Genomic DNA, 23,180 nt, shown 5'->3' with positions numbered 1-23,180 from the left:
CCACGATATCAAAAATGATGATTATTGTTTGTACATTTAAGTTTCTAAAATTAGTATCAGTGTAAGACCATAAATTTAATTGCAAGTAAGATCAAAAGTTACTGTGAATATTGTTTAACCCTTGTTCGTCCAACCTTTGAGGAGGTTTGTGAGTCTGCGACAAAATTAAAATTTTTTATATTTTTAAAAATATTTTCCTGCAAATCCCGATATTTGGAGTACCATTCAGGAACATAAAAAGCAACTATTTTCTGAATAAATAAATAATTTTTTTAAATGTCAATAGCTTTCATGTGATGTATTGTTCTGATAGGCTTCACCAGTTTGAATATGTTGTGGAAAATGGTCCAAATTAGCAACATTGCCATTATTCCTAAAGCATTGGGATCCACTACAGAATTTGATGATTCCCCTGGCCGATTAGTTTCAGTTTAAATAAAGGTACTCTATATGAATTGTAGTGCGTTTCTACTGATATTGAGTAGTTGAAATAATTTTTGATTGTATTTTCATGTTACAAAAACGTAAAGTTTTTAAAATTTTAACAATCTGATTTCTCGTATCAGATGTATATTCTACGTGCTAGCATTCTGAAATGGATCCATATATAGAAGAAGTAAAGAGGCTAATCCAACTTTATGAGAAAACTCCAACGGAAAGTGAAATTCATGATTCCGACGATGATTCAATTGTAGATCCGAATTTTTGTGAATCGCAGCGAATAAATACTTCCAAAAAAAAGGTTTTTTTTTCCATTGAGAAGGTTTTTGTTCCGATTTTTTTTTATGTTTTGAAATTGGTACTTGGCTAATTTCCATTGACAAATGAAGACATACATTTCCATAAACGATTTTATATCATACAGCGTGTCATAAAAGAATCATAGTAAACATATTGGTATGAATTTATCCCAAGAAAACAAAGTATCACTAGCGACCTTATCAGTTTTCTCCGTCACAGATCTCACCCTTGCGAATGTGAACTGATGAGGCACCGCTTTAAGGGCGAATTATTAAACAAAAACTAGTTATTGCCTTGACAAACATAATGAAATGTACAGGTTGTACACAAATAAATGGTCGATATGTTCTCGATATAAACGAAAAACGTGCACTATGTATTTTGAGAGACAATATTCTGGAATACGTTCTAAAGTAAGAGGTAAATAAAAAAATTTCAAGAATAAATAAAAGAGAAAAGAACATTTAGTTTTAAGAGTTAAACACTTTTACCATTGGTGTGCGCAAAAAAAGTTGGAGGGAGGGGGTATGTGCATTGCCTCTCACATTCCCACTCTGATTTAAATTTTTTTAACTTAAATTATAAGAAAAGTGTGGCAAATCGAACTGCACATCAATGCAAAATTTCGTTAAAATACATCAAGAAACACCGAAGTTACTACCAAAATTATTATTTTTTTTACAATTGAAACACTCTGTAGAGTGAAAAGCGCCAAAAAAAATCGCATACGGAAAAAGTAATTAATTTCGCTTAAGGAAGGTCAAAGATTGGCGTACTACTTTCGAACACTCTGCATAATATGATGGACTTGTCTAGCCTTTCTCTATCTCATCTTATTTTTAAATATTTTTATAATAATTAAGATTTTCACGAACAGATGCGAAAATTTTAAAGCTCGGGCGGGAAACATCGACTCCCAGGAAACTTTCCGAAAGTTTACAACATTCTTAGAAAATCGCTTGAAAACTTTCTGAATTTTTTTCCATTTCACTTGACGCAAATAATTAATACGAATTATTGGTAGCAAAGAGGACGCGTTATTACATTTAAGGTGCGAAAAAACCGCACAAATTCAGACACAATATCTACATAAATACGAAATTATCGGGTGAGTTTTCTCTACAGTACACTTAGTTGGATATTACAATCTGGAGCTATAAGAAAACATCGCGGGTCGTAATAGAAAAATTACGCTCTAAGAGTAGTACGAAATAAAACAAGAGACTTGAGCGAAAAGTTCATAGACCGCGCTGGAGGGGCGGCCTATGGATTCGTGAGTGCCGGATATATTATTATATTGATTGTGGGTCTGTAGAAGGTAGAGTACATCCTTGTTATAAAACATATTATATTTCCACATTACTACTCCCTTTATCATATCTGTTAACACATCAAAACTCCAGGTTTATAAGGTTCTCTGCGGTACTGAAAATGATGGCGGCAAATAAAACAAATACTACTTTCCACCTCGCACTGAACGAAAAAACAGCTTATTTTTTAACAGGTATGAGAGTTATTTCGAACTGAGTGAGAAAAGGTCGCACATCGTGAAATATAGGTAAAATGGGAGTGCCTGTCGAGAAGAAATTAAAGTTGTGGATATTTTCGAAAATTGGGACTCGAAGAAAGAGCAAAAGAATGCGATTAACAGACACAAATAATAACAATCCACTTGAATAGCAACACCGCAGGCAAATTTTCAAAATCTTCGATCGTTTTTACTATTCTCAGATGCATTTTCTCATTTCAAATGTACTGTTTCGGCATCTTTTCAACCTATTCCGACATGAAAATTGAAACTGGCTACATAACTCAACAATGGAAAATCTTCTCGTACGATTTTAACTGTTATTCGCTGGTAAGTAAAACATGAGATATTTTTGTTCTTGCAACCTCCAGTTAGCGAGGAAGGTTATAACAGCAAAAATAATATTTCTGTAGGATTATCAGACCCAAATGAAAACAAATTACTCCCGGAAACTACTCACACAACTTTGTATCCAATTAAAGTTGGGCAAAGTGTCCAATCACGGGCCCGAAGTAAAAACAAAACTTATATTAAGCAGAATTGAACCGCACGAAAGGTTGAATAAAGTATTACCTTTTAGATTGTTTTTGGGGGCCCACGGGGATTACGGTTATTGTGTCGTACTGTGCGGACTTAACATTAGAAGACAAGGGATAAACTCGCTGAAAGAAGGTATACCTACACGCTATTAGTTTTGCGAAATAATTCCAGGGGAATCGGTTCTTTTGCTGATCCTTGTTTCTCCAGGGAGAGAAATCTGGATTAGTTATTTATTTCGTATAATTTTGCGCAAAATTAGAAGACGATCTAAAAATAATCGATGGTACTTTTAGAGCAAAAATTTGACGTGTAAGCATTTTCGAATGAAACTAGGGCGAATTGCAGCATTTCCCGAAAGTCGAGCTCGTTTCGTTCAATTCACTTTCACCAACCGCAGCTTTACGTTTGGGTGATCGTTTCGAAGGGAATTTCTATGCGCCTCTCTGAGATGAATCTAAAATGAACCGGTTCAGTTCTACGCAAGCACCTGAAGCTTTTTAAAAAGGCATTAAGATAATTGCCCGGGATTTGTGAGTCAAATTGAGCGAGGCGGCGAATTCTATTAGGTTTGACCCATATAAAATAGATCTCCGAGCTTAATCTCCTGTTTGGGAAAATTTAATTTTTATGCATATAAGTTTGAGGGTACAGAGGGCCAGACCCTGGCTTCGATGCTAATCTACACGGTGTTATGAATAGAATGCTGATTACGTCATAAATGTGCACGATGTGAAGTCAGACGCGGTTGTAGAAACAAACACACTTAATGAACTTGGCAAAACATTATTAGTGCAGACCTGAAGAGTATGTGCCGAGGAGCAGTAATCTAATTAACTGCAAAAAAACGAGTCCTAATTCGAGGGGAGAATTTTTAAATGCAAACAGGATTTTTGCTTCATGAAATACGTGATTCATGGGCGTCGTTGAAGTGAATTTCAAAGTGGAAGTGCCGTCACAAAGGGCTGACCTCCGCCTTGGCCGAAAGCGCCCCATCTCACGAAACGGTCAGAGATAATGTCAAATGCTTGTTAAGGGCCTTATACATTTTTTTAATACATATAGAAAGCAGGCCGAAGTTATTATGCGAGGGACTTGAGGGTAACCAAAGAGACAAAATATTCGGTGAAAGTTCAAAGCACGAAATCAAGACATGCTCTCGTCCTTTTTTGATGTAAATGCAAATAGTCTGAACCCGCAGAACTCAGCGAAGCGCCGAATTTGATACGGATAAATCAGTGTGTAGGATTTACGGTCGATCGACTTTTTAAAGTAAGTACAGGGAAAACTTTCTTTGGTGTGCCATTTTCGGCAAAACGCAAAATCAGTTTTAAGAGCCTTAGGATTTAATTCTCCATTAGCGAATCTTCTCCTCAATTATTGCTCTCTATAACTCGCAAATTCCTTACGAACTATGCCAATTCCCGCAATATCATTACCAATTAAAAGTTTTTAATTAGGAGGATTGCCTTTTACCATTTGCTATTCTGTTTTTGTGCAGCTCTTCCACCATCCTGCATTGCAAACCAGCGGAATTACCTATTCAAATTATGTTCAGAAATAATGGTCCAAAGCTCTAATTAGTATTGGCTCTAAAGTCCCAATTAAAATTTGCTTTGATAGCTCGACGAATGATTGATGGTGTTTTGGGGGTGGCATAGAATAGAAACCGCCTAGAATTACCCTTCAAGTTATGAATACTAAAAGAGGAATTAAAATCCCTACTCTCCGAGTATCTAAATAAACTTGAAAGTTTTCGACTTATACCCTTTCACATTAATTCTTTAACACAAAACCGAAAGTTTTTTAGGCGTAAAAAGCCCGCTGTAATCATATTATGCAAATGGGAGTCGCTTCCTGAAATTGTGCATGCAATGAAAATGGGTTTTGCATATTATCGAGTGCTTGAAACACGGTTGATTGTGATATTTGAAAAGTTAGAAAATAGGCGCACTGCCCATGGGAAATCAGAAAAACCGCAAGGCCGGATAATTGGGTTCGATTATTGGCATGTCGGTGATGTGCTTTCCGCCGCCGTTGATGGAAATCTAGTGTAATGAGGGTATTGTGTTTGAAAAAAAACCCTTACTATCAGGAAAAGCACTGGCAACTTTACGCATCTCGGAAACAGCACGAGAAGAGCTACGACGTGCGTGGAGAGGGCCGAGCTCATCGTAGTCGGGAATTATAGAACGTTACGAGGTGCGTAAAACGGCCTTTATGATGCACGTTCGGTTACTAGGTATGCAGATTATGTGCTTTAAAGGTACTCTTAGATCCTCAACCTTTACAATGTTAGCTTTCAAAACACCAGTTATTGAAGTCAAGCATTAATTTAATAAAGGGTGCCTCAACCTCTCCTTGCTGCAGTGCGCCCCTCCGCGCATCACGATTCTTCGCAGCTTGGTGAGTATTGGTAACCTCGAATAATGTCAAAATAATGCACGTTAGAGGATTAACGCTGACGCATAACTTAATTTTTTCCAAATTTTGATCCAGACACTTAATATCCCTATTCGAGGTTGGAGAATTAGGTTTGTTCAGGGTCAGAGCTGTACGTAATGTTATATCTTTCATAATCCGCGTCTCACAACCTGGATATCTTCCATTGATAATCTTCATATTGAAGGATTCGGTCAGACTAGATGCAATCTCACTTGGATTAATCAGGATGATTAGTTCCTAATCACACATGGGCAGAGTGGAATAAACTGAAGCGTGAATGGGCCCCTACTATTCAAGAGAATTTCACAGTTCACGGTTAAATTCTACAATTACAGATGAAGCTTGTATTAATTGAATCAACGACTTTATACTTAGGACCACTGCCAATTCTCCGGGTACAGGGTTGGAGGCAAAACTCGCCCCACGTTGACTATTCCCCTTTTTCCGTTCTCGCCGATTATGGAATAATGCGTTCGGAAACCGACCGAAATCTACGGTACCATTAAATGAAATAGGAATTTGATTGGACGACCGAGATCCAAATTCATCCGGGTAGTTTACAAGCACTAATTTATTTTCATTTTGCTTTGATAATTCCCGCTGGAAGATTATTTTTGCGCTTCATATTCTGTATATGCTTATTTGAAACTCTGATAATTTTATGCACAAATAACAGCGTTAATTTCGTTAAAAGCTCGACGTATTTGTCGAGGAGCGAATATAGAGTTTCAATTAGTTAATGTGTCGCTAAAGCGAAAACGAGTTCACTCGTTCGGTTTATTTTATTTAAATATGAGTTTTGCAGAACGATAAGAGTGGATTCCATAAAATTCAGCCTAGTGGCGGAAATGGGGCTTTTATTTCCAATTCGAATCACATTAAACAATTTCAATTCCAAATAGATAAGCAGCACTATAAAGGAAGGTCAAACGGATAAGACGAAAGAAAAAGAGAAAGGATCCCGGAACATAAACGGAATCTCAAACAGGTACGAACGGCATTTGGGATATAAAATTTAAAAATAATCCCTCTGATATTATTATTCCGACGAGTAACAAAGGAAAACATATTTATGTCTAAAAGATGCGGGAGAACAGGCAATGTTCTGCTTAAAGCTTCACATTAAATATAATTCCATTATAGTCATCAGTTTACTGGCTTTGGAACGGAATCTGATTTAGTGGATAGAAAAATGTTTTAATTATTATGAAGTAGGGGAGCATTAATTTCGCATTCGAACTTGAGCAACTGTACATAACAATTCTTTCATCTGATTGTGTCCGCTTCTGTTCTCAGGGAAATGGAATTAAATAAGTTTAAAATTTAGCGCCATTATAGAAAGCAAGAGGGGCTTTACCTGCTTCTTATTATCCGGTATTCCGCTCCGCAACGACAAACAATTATGTCGCAGGGACTTAATAAAAAATCCTTTTAAGCCCTTGTACGCTAAGCTCGCTCCAATATCCTCCGTAGTCTGCTCCTAGTTTCCTTCATCTGCCAGGCCCATACAAAGTACTAATTAAAATTCAAGCCTCTAGCTTCCTCTCTCCTTCGCCCCAAACGGATCTCGTTCAGTGGCGGCGCCCGAACGATTAATTTTTGGAACCAAATTTATCACTTTACCGGGTCGCACATTTTAAAACTCTCATCCGCAATCTTTCTACTTAATGTTGCATTAGTGCTTCTGGAATTGAACGAGGAAGCTAATAGAGCCTGAAACTGACACGCTTGGAAACTACTTCACTTTAGGGACATCTTTGAAATTAGAAACCTTCTTAAAGCCCTCTTCTTCGAGGACGTCACGGTAATGCTTTAGTTTTATCGTGGAGCATAATCAAATATAAAATTTGTCGAAGGACACCAGAACAGAAGCACGTCCGCCAAATCCGTTCTGAACACTTTTAATCAAAATAAGTGCATCACGGCACTCGACGAATATAGATAAACCCCACTGAGGTACAAAATAAGTATTGAGCTGCGGACCTGCTGTTTGTCGATTCTTCAATATGTCAACTTTGTGTACTTTGTGCCCCGGTGTGTCCGTACACTTGGTCGAAAAGCCAATACCATTTAATTCTATTAATCTTGATAAGTGAACTTTTTCTTGGCAGAAATTTCCTACTTTCGTCCATTTTGTTTCGTGTTGTTTGTTCTCTCCAACGGACCTAGACAGCATGAAATATAGTCTTGATGTTCTTTGGAGTTGCTTATAAACCATTCGTAACCAAAATTAAGGCGATTAATATAGATTAGTATAATATATTTTTCAATTCTTGGAATGCAACGATTTGTTAGATGCTTTTCACTATTCTCCATAGATGGACCCGGAAAAGGGGGGGGGGGATCTTCGGGGATTCAATTAGTCTCAACCAAAAGGTTGCTCAGACTTTTATTGAGATTAGGCGTATAGCTTATATCAAACTTGTGGAAATTTTCGAATATGCTGATGATTTTCTTGTATTTCCATACGTTTTTATTTAGTTTCGTCAGTACTTCCCCTTCTAAAGGTTTTTAGAGCATTTATAAATCAGGCAGTCGTTGATGTCGTTTAGATTTAGCCAGGTTGGTTTTTTCTCAGAATTGCGAGGTTCAGAATATCGTTTGTTTCTCAGCATCTAATTAAGTTAGATTCCTAGGAGAAAACCAACTCGCTCAAGAATGTCGCTAACGCTATTCGAGTAGGTTATCAAGAAATCCCGCGGTTCGATACGGAATCTCACTACTAATTTTTGGAGTTTCGATGGACTCGAAGATACTCTAAAGCCCTACTTTGGTTGAAAAATGTCCACATTTGGCGCAATATTCTTCTTTCTGTTTGAAAATGTTTTTCTCAAGTTCTTTCAGATTCTCTTCATTTCATATGTGTTCCCCATAAAGATGTCAATATTACACAATGGCTTTTCAATCGCTATGAGACATCTGTGTAAATCTGTAAAATGTGAGCATTAATTTTTTCCATTTTCAACTTTTTTAAATAGATGCCAAATGGTAAGATGTAATGGGATCACTTGGACTGCAAACTTTTCAGACCTAGTGCCAAGAGAATGGTTCCTGTGAAATTATTAAAATCAATTTCACAACGCCATCTTTTGTATTATATGTTCTTAATTTTCTACATTGTTCTGAGTTGTTTCGAAATTTTCGTGTGGGTAAATAATTTTGGATGCCAAAGAATATTATAGATTAAAGTTAACGATTTGTAGATGGAAACATTCTAAATTGAACCTTCAAAGTACACCCAATAATGAGCTTATTGAGCAGGAATAAATGAACACTCACAGAAAAAATTAGCTACGAATTAAATCCGACTCGTTGATTACAATAATTGGCTCATGCGATTAATTTTAAGCTTCTTAATCAGTACCAGAGTATTTAACAAATCAGTCTGCTGTAACCTGACAATAATACAGAAGCAATATTTAATTAGTACTGGATTAGATTTGCCTTTATACTTTAATTAACGAAACCATTTTATCCCTAATGGAATTATATGTTAAATTATGCCCGACAGAGCGTCGTACCCTACGTGATCACAATCATGTAAACAAAAATTGCGAAATTTAGTTCGGTGGTTTTGTTGAACAACAAATCCATTATGATTTAATTTGAGTTTCGAGAATTTCGGATATTTTGCACGATTTCATTTGAAAGTGAGTTGCGGCGAACAAAGGCTTTGTTTAATCCTCGAATCTAATTTACTGTCCTTTCAAAGAACATGAAAAATTAGTTGCCGAATTGCGTACTTTTTCTCCCCGTATCAGTAAAAACAAAAATCTAAGCGGCTTCGGTTAGAGTAATTCCCAGTTAGTTAAGCAATATTTTCTTTTCAAATAGATCCAGAACTACGACACATGAAGTTGATAACAAAATCGGAGTAGAAGGCAGAAATAATTTGGGCACAGTAAATCCGACGCAAGGATTAAGCTTCCAATCTCCAATAAGTTCGAAACGATGAGACTTAAATGCAATTAACTCTGTTTTTTTTTTTTTTTTTTTTTTAGAGAGCTCCAATGCTTTTGAAAGTGCAGAATCAAAATCGAAATACTTTTCGATAAATGGCTAATCTTAGCAGCTCTCTTCGCTTTCTGGAGAGATATCTATTTTCCGTTCATGACGACTTATAGAGGAAAGAAAAGGAGCTCAAGAATCTGGAGGCACCAGAAAAATTCGCCAAATAACCAGTAATTCTCCAAATTGGAGTTCTGATGGTGACATTTGGAGACGAGCTGGGAATTCGAATGGAAAAGTGAATGCAAGTTCACGTTTCCATTTACATTGGATGGATTTGCTGGACTTCATTTCACAAAGAAGAACGGTTGTCTAGGACGAGATGCGAAGCGCCGAGCTGAGGGCCGAAGACAGAACCTCTCCTCCGTGACCATAAACCGTGGGAAAGTTACGCGACTGGATGATGAAGATACTCGGTGGTGAAATCGGTGGAACGAACACAGGTGTAGTTACGAGTTTGTTAATCTTTGGCGAGGTAAAGAAAAAATAATCTCAAACCGCGAGGTGATTTCTTGAAGGGTAGTAAAGGGCGACAGGAGGAAAACAAAAATGGGGTGCGATTCAACGCCAGTTGCGAAAACAGATTTGTTCGAGCTACAACAGAAATTATACCTAATAATGTGGTGAAATCCGTATTGCATCCGAAATAAGTTGCTGTGGAGTGATTATACGTTTTCGAACGAGTATCGTATATTTTATGAGGATTTATCGGTTAAGTACGTATTATTAAGTATCCTTCAAAATGTAAACACCTTTTTGCATGCTAATTTCACGGCAGTGATTTCTGAATTAAACTAAGTAAAACGAGCAGAAACTCATGTCAGTGTAACTTCGACTACAACAAAAACCCTCGAGCGAGTAATTAAACATATTTTTTCCCAGTTAAAGCGTCCCTTAATCTGAAAGCAGCGTGTCTGAAGTACTTCTATTTCGAGAGTTTAATTAAAACATTTCAAAAGCTCTTTATTTCCAGAAGCAAAAGTGTTAATTTTCACCTAGAAACTATATTAAAGAATACGCTTTTTCATTTTGCCGAGTTGACTAAATGATATTTTCGTTTCGCAAATCCCTAAAGCGGGAAACTCAAATCGCAAAACCTCTTTCAGCGAGTAACATAAGAAACTAATGGACCATAAACTACTGGAACGAGAATCGATACAAAGGAAAAAGCAATTAACGTGATGCTCGCCTTATAACATGACTCTTGTTTCCCTGCTTGAAAAGTGAAGCTTATTAGTATAATGTGTTTTACACCCTTTTGTTCCCTTTGTTCTTTCACACATGTGACATGTATAAGATGGAAACAAACCTGTGGTGAGATCTTTTCATTCTAAGTATGAAAAGACCCATGAATGGTAGAGTCAGCGCCATAAAGGACGACCGAAAAGTGGTTTTATTTTAGACATTGTTGAGGAGCTGTTAAGGTTTTATTGTCGTACCCTGGCGGAACTTGCGTTGTGTCTTAAGGAATTAGACATCCATAACACAATTAAACTCAAATAAGTGTATTTACATAGGTCGACAAGATCAACTGACTAATCTGAAACGTCCTTGATGGGAATGATTAATTGTTAAACTCCAGATTTAACCAGGGAGCGTTACAAGTAATTTTAATTTAAAACGCCGTTAATTACGCTTATGTGCCTCAGTGCATTAAAATTCGAACACCACTTTTTCATTATATTCGGTATGTCTACTTGGCAAATCTCGGACTGCCCCCCTGATGAATACAACTTCAACGTCCTCCATAGATTTTAAAAACCATTGAACAAATGCTATCGACTCGCATCTCGGAAAGATAACCTTAAGATCGTGAGGATATTTGGAATCCTGCAAGACCCATCCTTTAAAACTTGAAAATTTGTAATCCTCCGAAAATTTATAAAGAGGGAATTTGTCGATTAAATAATCAAAACAAATATCTCAGCAAAGCAGGTGAGTTAGGTAATTAGCCCTAATCTGCAGCTATTACACTGGGGGCACGGACATAACTTATCCTTCTTTTAAGCAAAATGGCAATAACCCCAAATGTAAAAATCCTGTTCGCCTAACTTTTCTGTAAATGTAGGGGAAACTTCCTTCTGTTATTCTTGCCGTCGAGTTCTAAGTCGGCCGACATTTGCAAACCAAATTCGAATTTTACATTTCAAATTTACCTTTGGATTATGGGAGATGCCAGAAATTCAACGCTAATTGTTAACTTTTTGACTGTTGGCACCACCTCACCAGGGGGGAAGTTTGAGCAGGACAAAATTTAATATCCGGCCTGTTTGATGATCCACAATTTCACTTGGTAAGTTGTTTGTTGTGTAGGCAACAACAAACAACGATTTAATCCCTCGAGGGATGATAAATCAACTTTTTGGCAGGTGTATCCGGAAAAACTGACCGACGCCCCGGTGTGTACATTTCAACGATTCTTAGGACAAAGCTTCGTTTATTGGTAATAATGACGCCGGAGTTAATTCAGTCGCTAAACGCACCAATATTTTGAAAATAAATACTGGAAATAACATGCATGGATTAAAGCTTATTTTAATTGGCCACCATGGATTATTGAATTGGGTTGCTGGTTAATACAGATTCCCCCTGAAAGGGCTAATAAAAACAGCCATTTGTTAGCACACAACAGCCTGACAGATGTTTTATTTATATGCTGCGTCGGTGTAATTATTTTAAAACCAAATTACTAATAAATGTAGGGATTATTCCCTTTAAGCCGCTTATCTGATGCCTTCAAAGTTTTCATTCGTCGGCGAGATACCTTCATAAATCAATAACAAAAGTTTCGTTGAGTGCGGTTTGCGGCGGCCATTAACTATATTTCCCAACAGTTAGGGAGCCCGATATGGATTTCCGATGTCTTTATAATAAATCTACCAATTAAGCCGGTTTTGCCTAGCTTAAAATACTCGGAAAGTTGCCTAAAATCCCAGAAGAAGCAGGTGCTTCCCGCCCTCATCTGAAATGTTTCTAATTAAGGGCGCCCGCGAGATCCTTTAACAAAGACTTTGAATTCGTTGTTTGGTGCAACCTCTTATTTATATTTACTTTGACAACTGGCAGGAAAAAGTGGCGGAAAAATTAAGACAATAATTACGACAAATTGGACAACTGAGTGACATTTATCTCAACTTAATTCCTGTTACCTTAATACTTATCTCTCTGACCGAAATTGGCTTTTAAAGAGGTTTAATCTCTTCAGAGTTGAAAGTCTCCGTAACTTCATTTAAAATGTGGCAACTCGAAAACCTTTTTAAATTTGCATAACTTCTGGGCTCTCTCCCTCTTTCTGTTCATTTCTGCAAGTGCATTTCAGCGAATGTAAGCAGGAAACAGGAGCATAGAGAACCCCAAGTCGGAAAATACATTTCGAAATGACGGAGAATACGTATGTACCTATAAACGATGTGCGTTTGTATGCCTTTAAAAGGCGTTGACGGAATTGCGAATTACTTTCATACACATGTAAAGCAATTGAGGCGATCACTGTGCTAACCAACCGACGTTTGCTTTTATTGTTTCGTTTTTTTTCACATTTACGTGTTCGCAATAATTTTCTTCCCATTACCCCACTTACGAATTGCACCTATGATTCTTTATTGCCCTAAAAAGTCACGACTATAAATAGTTCCTGCCGCGAAAGAAAGAATTAACAATTAATGAAATTTACCAACTAAAATCTCAAAATATCTCACGAGCGCATTAGCTAGGAGCCTCAGCTCCGAACGCATATCTCATACCACGAGGTGGGGCTCGAAGGGAGTTTTTACGCCTTCCCAGTCGCCGTTTAAGGCAGTCTTAAGAAGAAAATTTACATCTAGAAATACTCGTAGACACTGAACGGAATTACAAACATGAAGACCTACTTTCGCAAAGAGGTCAGATTCGCGAAGGTAAGGACGTGGGAGGGACACGTGGGAATACGGGCAGGCCCTTCGTGGGTCAAAATTGTGGTTAACTTTAACATCTGTTGAGTTTGAGGAAGCCGGATCCACTCTTCAGTTGCCATTAACGGAGGTTCCGGGACATGGTGTAACTCGTACGATTGAAATTATAAGTCCCATGTCCCGCTGAAAAACTAGTGAAAATCCAGGTCCTGATCCGACAGGTTGGATTTCTAGGGACTTCATTTTTAACGTGTGCTACATGGCTGGAAGCGCGGCACATGAACATTTAATGTCTGGCTTTATTTCAGTTTCCATGCATTCCAGGTAATGATCGTGATTCCAGAGACCATGCATAAGAGTATAGCGATTAATTGATTAAAAGTCGATGACCAATGGGAGACTCTAATCTAATCCACTCTTCGTCCTGCCTATGTTACTTTCAAAGTGCAATGTAACGAATAGCTTAAGACTAAACAAACGCGTGCAGCCAAGTTTGGGCATAAATTCCTCAAAAGATTACTCCCTACATATCACTAAGTTGATAGTTCTCAAATCATTGCTGATTACACCAAAAATATTTGCTGCGGTGTTATCGTTAGAAGAGGACTTAAAGATTTTTTCTTCTTTCTCCTATTGTGAGAGGGACATATCACATTTCTATTAACTATGCCATAATAAAATTAGTGTAGCGAGAAAACTTGCGAAGGAGGTTAAGTGTTACTTGGGCAGAGTTTCGCTACTTCAGAAACTAAATTTCTGGAAAAGCTAGCAAAACGTTAATGCCCACAGAGAAAAATTTTCCCAGTGGGCCTTGATAAGAACAAAGTGAAAATTGTGGACTCGGAAAAGAGCTGAGCCCTGCAGGACACTGCGATGGAGATTCTTTAGTAATTCTAGTCGTGACTTTTTAATGATCAAAGACGTGTTAAAATATTCCATTAAGGTTAAGAAATGAAATTAGCACCGCTGATGATAAACTTTAAATACTAACACATTTCTAAAACAAGGCTAAATAAAACCGCTCGCTTATTTTATATAAAACTACATATCTGCTTTATTATTAACAGAATATCCGATTATTTTACTGAGCCATCATTTACATATCCAAGTAGGTAATTTTCCTTTTTATTCTATCATTTACTGTTGTGCTGATTCTATTGTTTGCTGTCAAATTTATTTATTGTAAAATCACCTTTTTCGTTGCATATTTGCTTTGGCAACGTATTTTTCAAAGTTTGCGGCTCTCAAATAAAAAAATTAAAGTAAGAAAATAGGAAGTAGCTCAAATTTTTGGCGAGCTCTCAATGCAACGGCCAAAATGTATACATTCCTAATTAAATCATCAGGCTTTTTAAGTATAAAAAATGCAACTAGTGAATAATGTCACTTGAATAGCAACACTTTTTTAAATCGGTTAGGTTTGGAAAATAACGGAAGTTCGGCAACAGCTGTACAAATATGCGGAAGCAATAATTGCAACAGCTCCTGTCTAGTGTACGACGATATCAGTTCTGGATTTAGAATTATTAACTTTCGAATTGTGGTGCGTTTCGACGGAATACTCGTGTGATAAATCAGTAGGATTGAGTTTACACTATAGGTCCAAATGAAAAATGGGAAATTTGAAAGGCTATGTAATAAATCTTAAAACGATGAACAGTAGTGATCTGGCTAAATTATGGTATGTTGAACTGACTGACCTAAAATCCTTTTCATTCTATTCAATGACCCACTTTTAATATTAACGAGAGGATAAAGGAACGATTTATATTTTAACATGCCTAATAAAAACAAAGCCCATGTAGAGCAAGCCTCAAAGAGAAGGCCCTGCACATCATGGATAAATATATAGTTATTATTTATATGTCAATAATCGCGTTTAGAGAAAAAAACTCAAAGGGCATGTTGTCGCGACATGTAAACAGAAATGTGCGTCATACACGCAACAGTTATGTGGAGCCATAAACTCGTCGTAACCAGATATAAACAATCATTTCATACTTAATAGCGACTCAGTTTGTCATGACACATAATCATAGCCTCAAAAGCATTGAGAACATCATCAATCGAAAAGGCTTCGGGCTTTCTGTAGCATGATCAAACACGCTGGTTACGCCGCTAACCAAATCTATCAGTAGATATAAAAATTGACAATGAGAGCCAAGAGTTAATCATGGAAACCCTAAGAAAATTCTAACCTGATGCTTATCCCAGTGTCATGAATGGTGCCGGGTACCACCAGGCGTCGAGATCGTGATGGGCCGCCAAAACGCGCGTCAAAAGTCACTTTTAAAATTGAAAGTCGAAACAGCAATGTGCCGGCTATCGATGGTGAAGAACTAGCAACAGGCGGCCGAAATGTGGCCGACTCTATATTGAGGAGGAGTTTGGGCGCCGTGACGTCACGGCGTTCGAAGGCGGTGCAATTTTGCGCACTGTAGCGGCTTCGTAGCGTCGTCGGGGTAACGTCGAAAGCAGCCCACCCGTGCGTCAAGTTCAACGCGTGTGGTGCGTCGTCCGTGGTAACCTGTGTACCACGACGACGGCGACCTTGAATGGGGCACATGTCTCTCTTTTGAAGTGACGCTGACGTCGGTTTTGAGTCCACTCGAAGCGATTTATTTTCATCCGGGGGGAAAAGTTTGCTCCAAATTGAGTTTGCAAAGCCTTTTTAAAGGGAAAGCCGCCCCAATACATCGATAGATAAATTAAAAGGAGGTACGATGTTTTTGAAATTGCACGCAATCCCCTATTTTCGAGTAAAACTTTAAAATAAGATCCGAGGTTCCACTGAAAGTAGCGATTAACACCCTCAATTTTCGGAAACTTTCAACGTTGTACCGATCACGGAAACTTATGTCCGACATCTTCTTACCAGCCGACCGAAATATTAGATGTCTGCGTTGTTACAATAATAATGTGCGACGAAAACGATCACATTTTTGCATTGCGGCAAAGTTTGCACAGTGCAAAATACGCATGAATGAAAATTAAGTTTATGCATAGCACGAGCGTATCGAGTATCTATGCAGAGCGTTACAGAATTGTACGGCACAATTTGAGGTATGAATTTGCTGATAGAAAATACGGAACAAAGTTTATATAAGCATGTGTCCGATCTCTATCGGTAGCGGAGTTGTACATGCCCATGACAGCGCAAAGAATTTTGCAACACGGTCAGGATTTGCTGCTAAATATCCAACGAGCAAAGCGGAAATAAATTCCTTCACGAAAACACAGCCGTATAGAATTTTTCACTTCTTTAAGTAATAAAATTTTGAAGGTGCGCCGTGAATCACCCTGTATAATGAAATCTTCCTCTCCACCTGTCGACGGCAGGCGATTATTAGTAGGAGCAATTTTATACCCTTGATACAACAGATTTGTTTATTTGATACATACCATCTGAAATTCCTATTGATTCCTCGACTGTCAATCAACTGTATCAAATATCACAATTTGCGTAGACATGAGGAGAGCGAGAAGTAAAGCTTGCAGCAACAACTGAGAACGAGGCCAACAGGAGCTCACATTATCAAATTCATCCCATCAAATTATCAGTCTGTGATAAAAACTTTGAGATGACAATCTTTCAACGAATAAAGAAAGTCGAGATGAGGAACAGAAGTAATTAGAGATGAGGGTAGGTGGAGGAAGGGATGAGAGGAGCAAGAGATGGAGCTTTACGATCACTGCAACTGGTACAAAAAAAAAATGGAACTTATTGAGGTAACTTCGTGTGCGAGTTGTGTGCGTTCACGTGCATGTGTAAGTGTGTGGAACTCCGTTTCCCGTTGACGACTCAAAATTTTTTGCAGGGGGAGCTGAAACTATTTCCTTTTGTCTCTATTCGTAGAAGTTCGACTGTGGTCTTATGCATCACTTAGAGTCGTTCCATGCTTTCGGTGCATGAGGAACATTTTACTTTGGAAAATAAAAAAACGAAGACAATCAATGCCTAATCGGTGTTATAGTAAAATCCCCTTGCCTTGAATCTAAAACGAAGTGTTATATAAACTTGCATGTGGCTGGAAGTAAACAAAGCTATAAAGACTGGAGTACATTGGAGCCGGTTTCTTTCTACTTTCGGAGGTATGGTAAAACTTTCCTAATCACCTTACGTAGCCTCGTCGAGGCAAATCTATGTTTGAACTGCTCCAACGTTCCCCGTAAAATCTATATGCATGTGAAGTTTTAATAGAAAAGTTCGAGATTTCCTTCGAATATTCCCCAAAAAGGTGTTTTATGTATACAAAGGGGAGGTATTTTAGGAACAGATGTCGTATTGTGATTTAAACATTTTCGAGAAACGTAACGTTGGGTGCCCTTTTGGGCATAGTTAAAAAGAAAACGGCATCTCGCTTTACCTTCAATTACAAAACCTTCATTCGAATGGATGCTTCGTTTGAATTACATAAATAAAGCATTGTTTATCTGTATGTTTGAGTAACTCGGGGCGATTCAGCTCCTGCTCAGATCGGGGATTTGGAACAAAACAAGCTTGTGTAAAATTTTCTATTTCGAGGAACTTGGTTTGTCTAGAGAGAAATGAATTAGGCACAGAGCAGTCCCTTGGCCGTATTTCTTTTCCATTATTTAATGCAAATGTTATTATGGACATTAGAATAATTAATGCAGACGTAGCTCTTTGCTGGTACCTATCGCAAATCCAATTTCAGTATTTTCCGTTCCTCGTCTAAAAAATTAAAGGAAAGTGAACGTCGGATAAATTCCCTTTATCCAAATATGTCCCGAGGCACTCCGTCTTTTCTATATTTAATCCCGAACAAGGCAAGGCGAACTCTTATATCATGGCGAATATAAGCATCCTCCTAACTACCGTTTACAGAACGTCTGTTGAACAACAATAGATTACGTGAGATAAGGGCTAACGAACTTTGAAAGTATTTTCTCTTAAAAAGACTTCAGTATCTCAAAATTACTGGCCATTTTTGTGCGCACAAAAAATACTCTATAACCGAATAACCGCGATTGTGCAACAAGAACTTTTCGCACGCCTCCAGGGCATTTCATGTGTAATGTTCTATTGACACCTGCCTATCTTTGTATTACAAACGTTGTTGGGTCCACTTTTGTGGGTAAAAAATAGATTGTAACCCATTAATCGTGGATTGCGGATTACTGCAAAAAAAGGAGAAACTGAACCTTTGCCACGCACGTAAGTGAGCAGAATGAAATGAACTTTTCGCGATTAGTGCTCGTGCGTCCTTTCTTTTGGTGGATTTAAAACATTACTCCTCAGAAACAAATCAATGAAACAAATCCTCCTCTTAGGCAGCACAAATTCAATCCATTTCTTTCTGTATGAACAAGGCTTTAGGTTATGCGAGGAACGTTCTACGCAAAATTGTCTCGCTGCTACTGTTGATAGATCGTGACGTCTCAGTGTTGCAAAGTATTAAAAATTCATATTGTTTACTCGCACGGAACAGCCCAATGCGACCTGAAATTATAGCAATGTAAACAAGGAAATAACTTTAAGCTCACACGTTTTTTGATTTCGGTGTTAAATACCTGGATTAAAATACTTTTTCCCGAGCGTCCCTGAAGGGAACTTATTCCTTTTCAGACTTAGAGGGGCAACTCTAAATAAAATTGTAACTTACCGTCAACATAGTCCACCCTGCTAATTTTTAATGAGCAGTCAAGTTGATATTGAGGCGGCATTTACTTTTAAATTACCGTAAATATTTGATAAAAATCTGCTTTGAGCTTAATTACAAATTTTTAATTAAAAACAATCCTTTTCTTCAGTATCCAACGGAGTTTTTCTCTCCGATCGACGGATCTGAATAAATTTGCTTGTCTGCAAAATAAGGCAGTTCCGCCGAGTCCAGAAGGCATTTTTGGATCAATTCGCAGCCGATCATGATTTCCTTACTTATTTTTTATAGTTCAGCAATTAATTAGAGGTATGCTAATATCAATATTGGTTGACGAAAGCAATAAAAGAGAAAGATAAACAATCAGACTTACAAAAAATCGAATTATCTAATAGCTGAGGGGGATTTCAGGCAAAATATTTTTTGAAAGTAGTTATTCTAAATTGCGTAATCTAGATCGCGTATACCGAACAGAAATTATTTCTGAACTAATAAAACTCTATTAAAATCAGCGGAGAGGAAAATTCTGGCTCAACTTTAAAGAATTGAACTGGCTGTATACATATACCACTGCAACACTGACCAGTTCGAATGTTTTTCGAATATTGCACAACAAAGGAAAAACAACATAGCTACTTTTAACAAAAATAAAACAGTTTGTCACAATGGACATTACTTAGGAATAAAACAAAGTCAACCCTTTATTCCTGGAAATCACCCCTTCGAAATTTTAAAGTACGAAGAAGGGTTGTTATACCTGGTTTGGATGGTAATTTTATTCTCTACATGGTAAAGCTTTTATTTTATATTTTTGTACGTCGATCCTGTAGAAATTAAACAAAAACCAAATAATTGAATTTTAACCATGAATGTTATCGTAATGAATGCAAAAATTGTACAGTTAAATTCATAACATCCTGACGTCTGAAATGTATCAATAACAATGACATTTCTAACATCCCATTTAAAATTGATAAACCTTAATTTGTTTAAAGGAAAAAATTATTTATAATATATTTTTCTCTGCACTTAGAAGTTTTAGTACTTCGTTGCAAGACATCATGTTGAAGTTCGTTCTATTTTTAATTTGATTAACATGGTTTAGTACACGTTAGAAAAGAGAATCGAGCTGAAATGGATAGCAGAACATCTCTACGAAAGATTGTTGAGGAATCTGGCGGTTAAAAAAGTACAGTTCATATAATTTTTAAAAAACTAAAACTACATTTCCATAACATAAAACTAGTCCAGGAATTAAATGAGAATGATTACGACCATCGATTGGAATTCTGCGAATTCTTTAGTAACACGGTACATTTAAACAGACACTTGTTCTATAATACAGGAATTTTTGATTAATCTTCATTCTATTTAAATGACGAAGTTAACACATGTAACTGTCGCTGCTGAAGCAAGATCAACCATGATTTGTTCAGCGAGATCTATACTCAGCAACGTCGAAAATTAAACGTTTAAGCAGGGATTTTGGGTGATCACATTGTTGAACCATTTTTGGTTTCAGTAAACTTGAATGAAGAAAACCACCTATAACATCAATAAAACGCCATATTTCCTTGGATAACTCGAATATTTGTACAAGATCCCTGCTTTCTAGAATAAGCATTAGTTATTCGATAAGGTGGAGCACCTCCACACCACATTGCTACTGTTCAACAATTCCTAGATGACGAATTTCCTGGAAGATAGATTGGCAGAGGAGATCTAGTGAAGTGGACCGCAAAATCCCCTGAACTTAGTCCTCTGAATTTTTTTCTTATGGGGACATTTGAAGATAAAAATCTATGACACACAATTTAATTCCCTCGAAGAGTTGCGTGCACGAATCGTGCTGCAGGTCAATAGCACTAGATGTGTTAGATAACGTATGATGATGTTTCGAGGACCAGCTCTATATGGCGCATAAAAGTCAATGGAGGTCACTTTTTACGTTTCTTAAGATAAAATAAATAAAATTAGTAAATATGGTTTAAGTCAAGTTACTTGATTTTTGTTGAATTTCTACAAAATCGCCGTGCAAAATTAAAAAAGTAAAAGCTTGATCATGCAGAGAACAAAATGACCTTTCAGGCGGAATAACACAACACCTTTTCCAATTTGAAAATTTCAAAGGGGTGGCTCCCCAGAGTAGAGGGATGAAATTTCCAAAACAACTTTTTTAGCAACGAAGTCCCCCTCCCTATCAAAGTTGACGTCGTTCAATGTTTTTTTTTTAACAAAAAAACTAAAGAATATTCGGTATGGACACTTTTCCCTGAGATACTTTTAACAATGAATCTCATCCGGGATCGGACATTTAGCAGTGGAACCTCAGAGGTTGCAGAGTACTGTGTTAAAAAGGAGGATGCTAAATACTAGACAATGGAGGTCAATCATCTTCAGGAACTGGTATACCATGAGAATGTATGGTCCACTTATTACGAGGGGTTCAACCTTTCACTAGAATTTTTTTTAAAGATGACGTTCAAAGTTGAAGATGGAAATAGTGACTTCGGGTCTTCCATTAAATTGAGGGCCCGTGGCTTGTTGACTACTCATATCGACTCACGGTCAATTTGTAACATGTTTGCAGATGTTCGGAGGATTTTGCTGTATTGAAACTTTGGATCGTCAGAGTATTGGAATTTCCGAAACTTGATCCACAAAGGAAATCTATACTCGCATGAAACAAACAAATAATAAATTGTATGGAAATTACCAAATTGAAGGAGAAAGCGGTATAGCAGCCTACATATCTTGAAAGACCAAAATTCTTAACTTTACGAAAACACAGACGAGGACGGCGTTCAAAGAAGAAAACCCATCTTCTACCCTTCTTGAGATAACGACTAACAAAGGAAATATATTTTTTTGGAAATACCAAGCTTGAATCTGTTTCAACGCTTTTCAATTTTGACGAATTGACGTTTTCCCTGGAAAATAAATCCCACGATAATCATATGCAATAATGGCTATTTTTCTGATTGGTTATTGATGAAAAATATAAATTGGAACCTTTTCTTTTTTCCTCTAATCACAAAAACAATCGCAATTTGCATAAACGTTGTTGCTCGCATATCCATTGCACATAACAAAATTTAATCCTATGTATAAATGTATTTTTCATCGCCATAAAACTGGCACATCGAATAACAGTCGATCAATGTACGGCCAAATTAGTTGCTGTTCTCATCAATATATGATGTTCATACGAGACGTGACGGGAATTATTAAATGACATACAAATGAATGATATTTCGGTGTCACAGATCGGATTCTAACACTCGCAGAGGCCTGGATATCAATATTTAATTACGTGCTTAAACTAAAAAATACGCACGTGTCATACATCACTAGATTATGCAATATATTTTGCTTTAATTTATATAGGGTTTTCTATTATATTACTAGATCTGAAAAACACCGGTATTGCGTGTGTTGAATGACTTTGAACGATATCTTCTCGCCTTTTGTACTAAAAGACAATCTAGAATAGAAGAAATCGGATGTACGCATCGGCGTGAGGTACCAATGACCGTAGGTTAGAGATTTAAACTTGGCATTCATGCCACAATAAGGCTTTTCACAATCTTGGAGTTTAATATTGTGTTATCAAAGTGACAATTTTGTTGAAATTATCAAAAACGCTTTTTGGTTATTTTTGGATTCAAAACTCAAATATTTAGGATAAATTTGGCAAAATAAAGTCATTCTAACTTCATTTTCTACCCGTACGCAGCAGGACTAAACTCATCAATCTGCCTTAAAGTTCAAATATACTCAGGTAATATTCAAGCAAAAAACTTTGCCGAAAGTCGACAAAGAGTGTGTTTTTATGAAAGGTTTTGATCCTTGGGGGGAAGTTTATTACAGATATTCAACCTGCGGATTTTCCCATCCGATACTCACTTAAAAAGTGCTTTTAAGATATAATTTTGTAATTACTTTCATGCTTAATCTCAACGACGGTTAAATCTTCCAGCCATCAAAACTTGCCAGGAAAAAACCGGGTAATAATTAATTATTATTGTAGCTAATTTGCTATTCTATATAGGTATTAAAAGAGTTTTAGCCAGCTATGAGTAGCACTACACGAATTTCAGTACGTGAAACTTTTTTGTATTTAATACAAGTCCTCAGAACAAAGTTAAATGAGCTGGCAGAAACAGCACGAGCCTCCATACGTGGACCTCTAAATCCGAAAATCAAAGTGAACCGAATTTGGGGCTAAAGTTCTTCTTTATACGAGTATTATACATAGCACACGGGCGGTGGAATTATGTTTTCGAGATAATTTGAATTCTGAAATGGAACTAAATAATATAGTTCGTGCAGAGTTTATAGTCTGTATTGGTACAAAGGAAACATACACACTAACCAGAGGTGACAATTTTCTGTATATTATATGCA

At 37.1% G+C, this 23,180-nt stretch overlaps 1 protein-coding gene across 20 annotated transcripts in view; it reads right to left on the bottom strand.

The window, feature by feature from the left end:
- bru3 (bruno 3) overlaps nt 1-23,180 on the bottom strand; it is a 457,921-nt gene that overhangs the window by 182,629 nt on the left and 252,112 nt on the right. For 2 of the 20 annotated variants that reach the window (XM_066294037.1, XM_066294034.1), the window contains exon 1: nt 15,348-15,472. The exons of the other annotated variants lie outside the window; for them this stretch is intronic. The gene's annotated coding sequence lies outside the window, so the exon portion shown is untranslated. Of the gene's footprint in view, nt 1-15,347; nt 15,473-23,180 lie in introns of those variants that run through there. 20 annotated transcript variants of the gene reach the window in all.

The sequence above is a fragment of the Euwallacea fornicatus genome, chromosome 20 (assembly GCF_040115645.1).
Source record: "Euwallacea fornicatus isolate EFF26 chromosome 20, ASM4011564v1, whole genome shotgun sequence".
Classification (NCBI taxonomy): Eukaryota; Metazoa; Arthropoda; class Insecta; order Coleoptera; family Curculionidae; genus Euwallacea; species Euwallacea fornicatus.
This window is presented reverse-complemented; position numbering and strand designations above follow the sequence as displayed.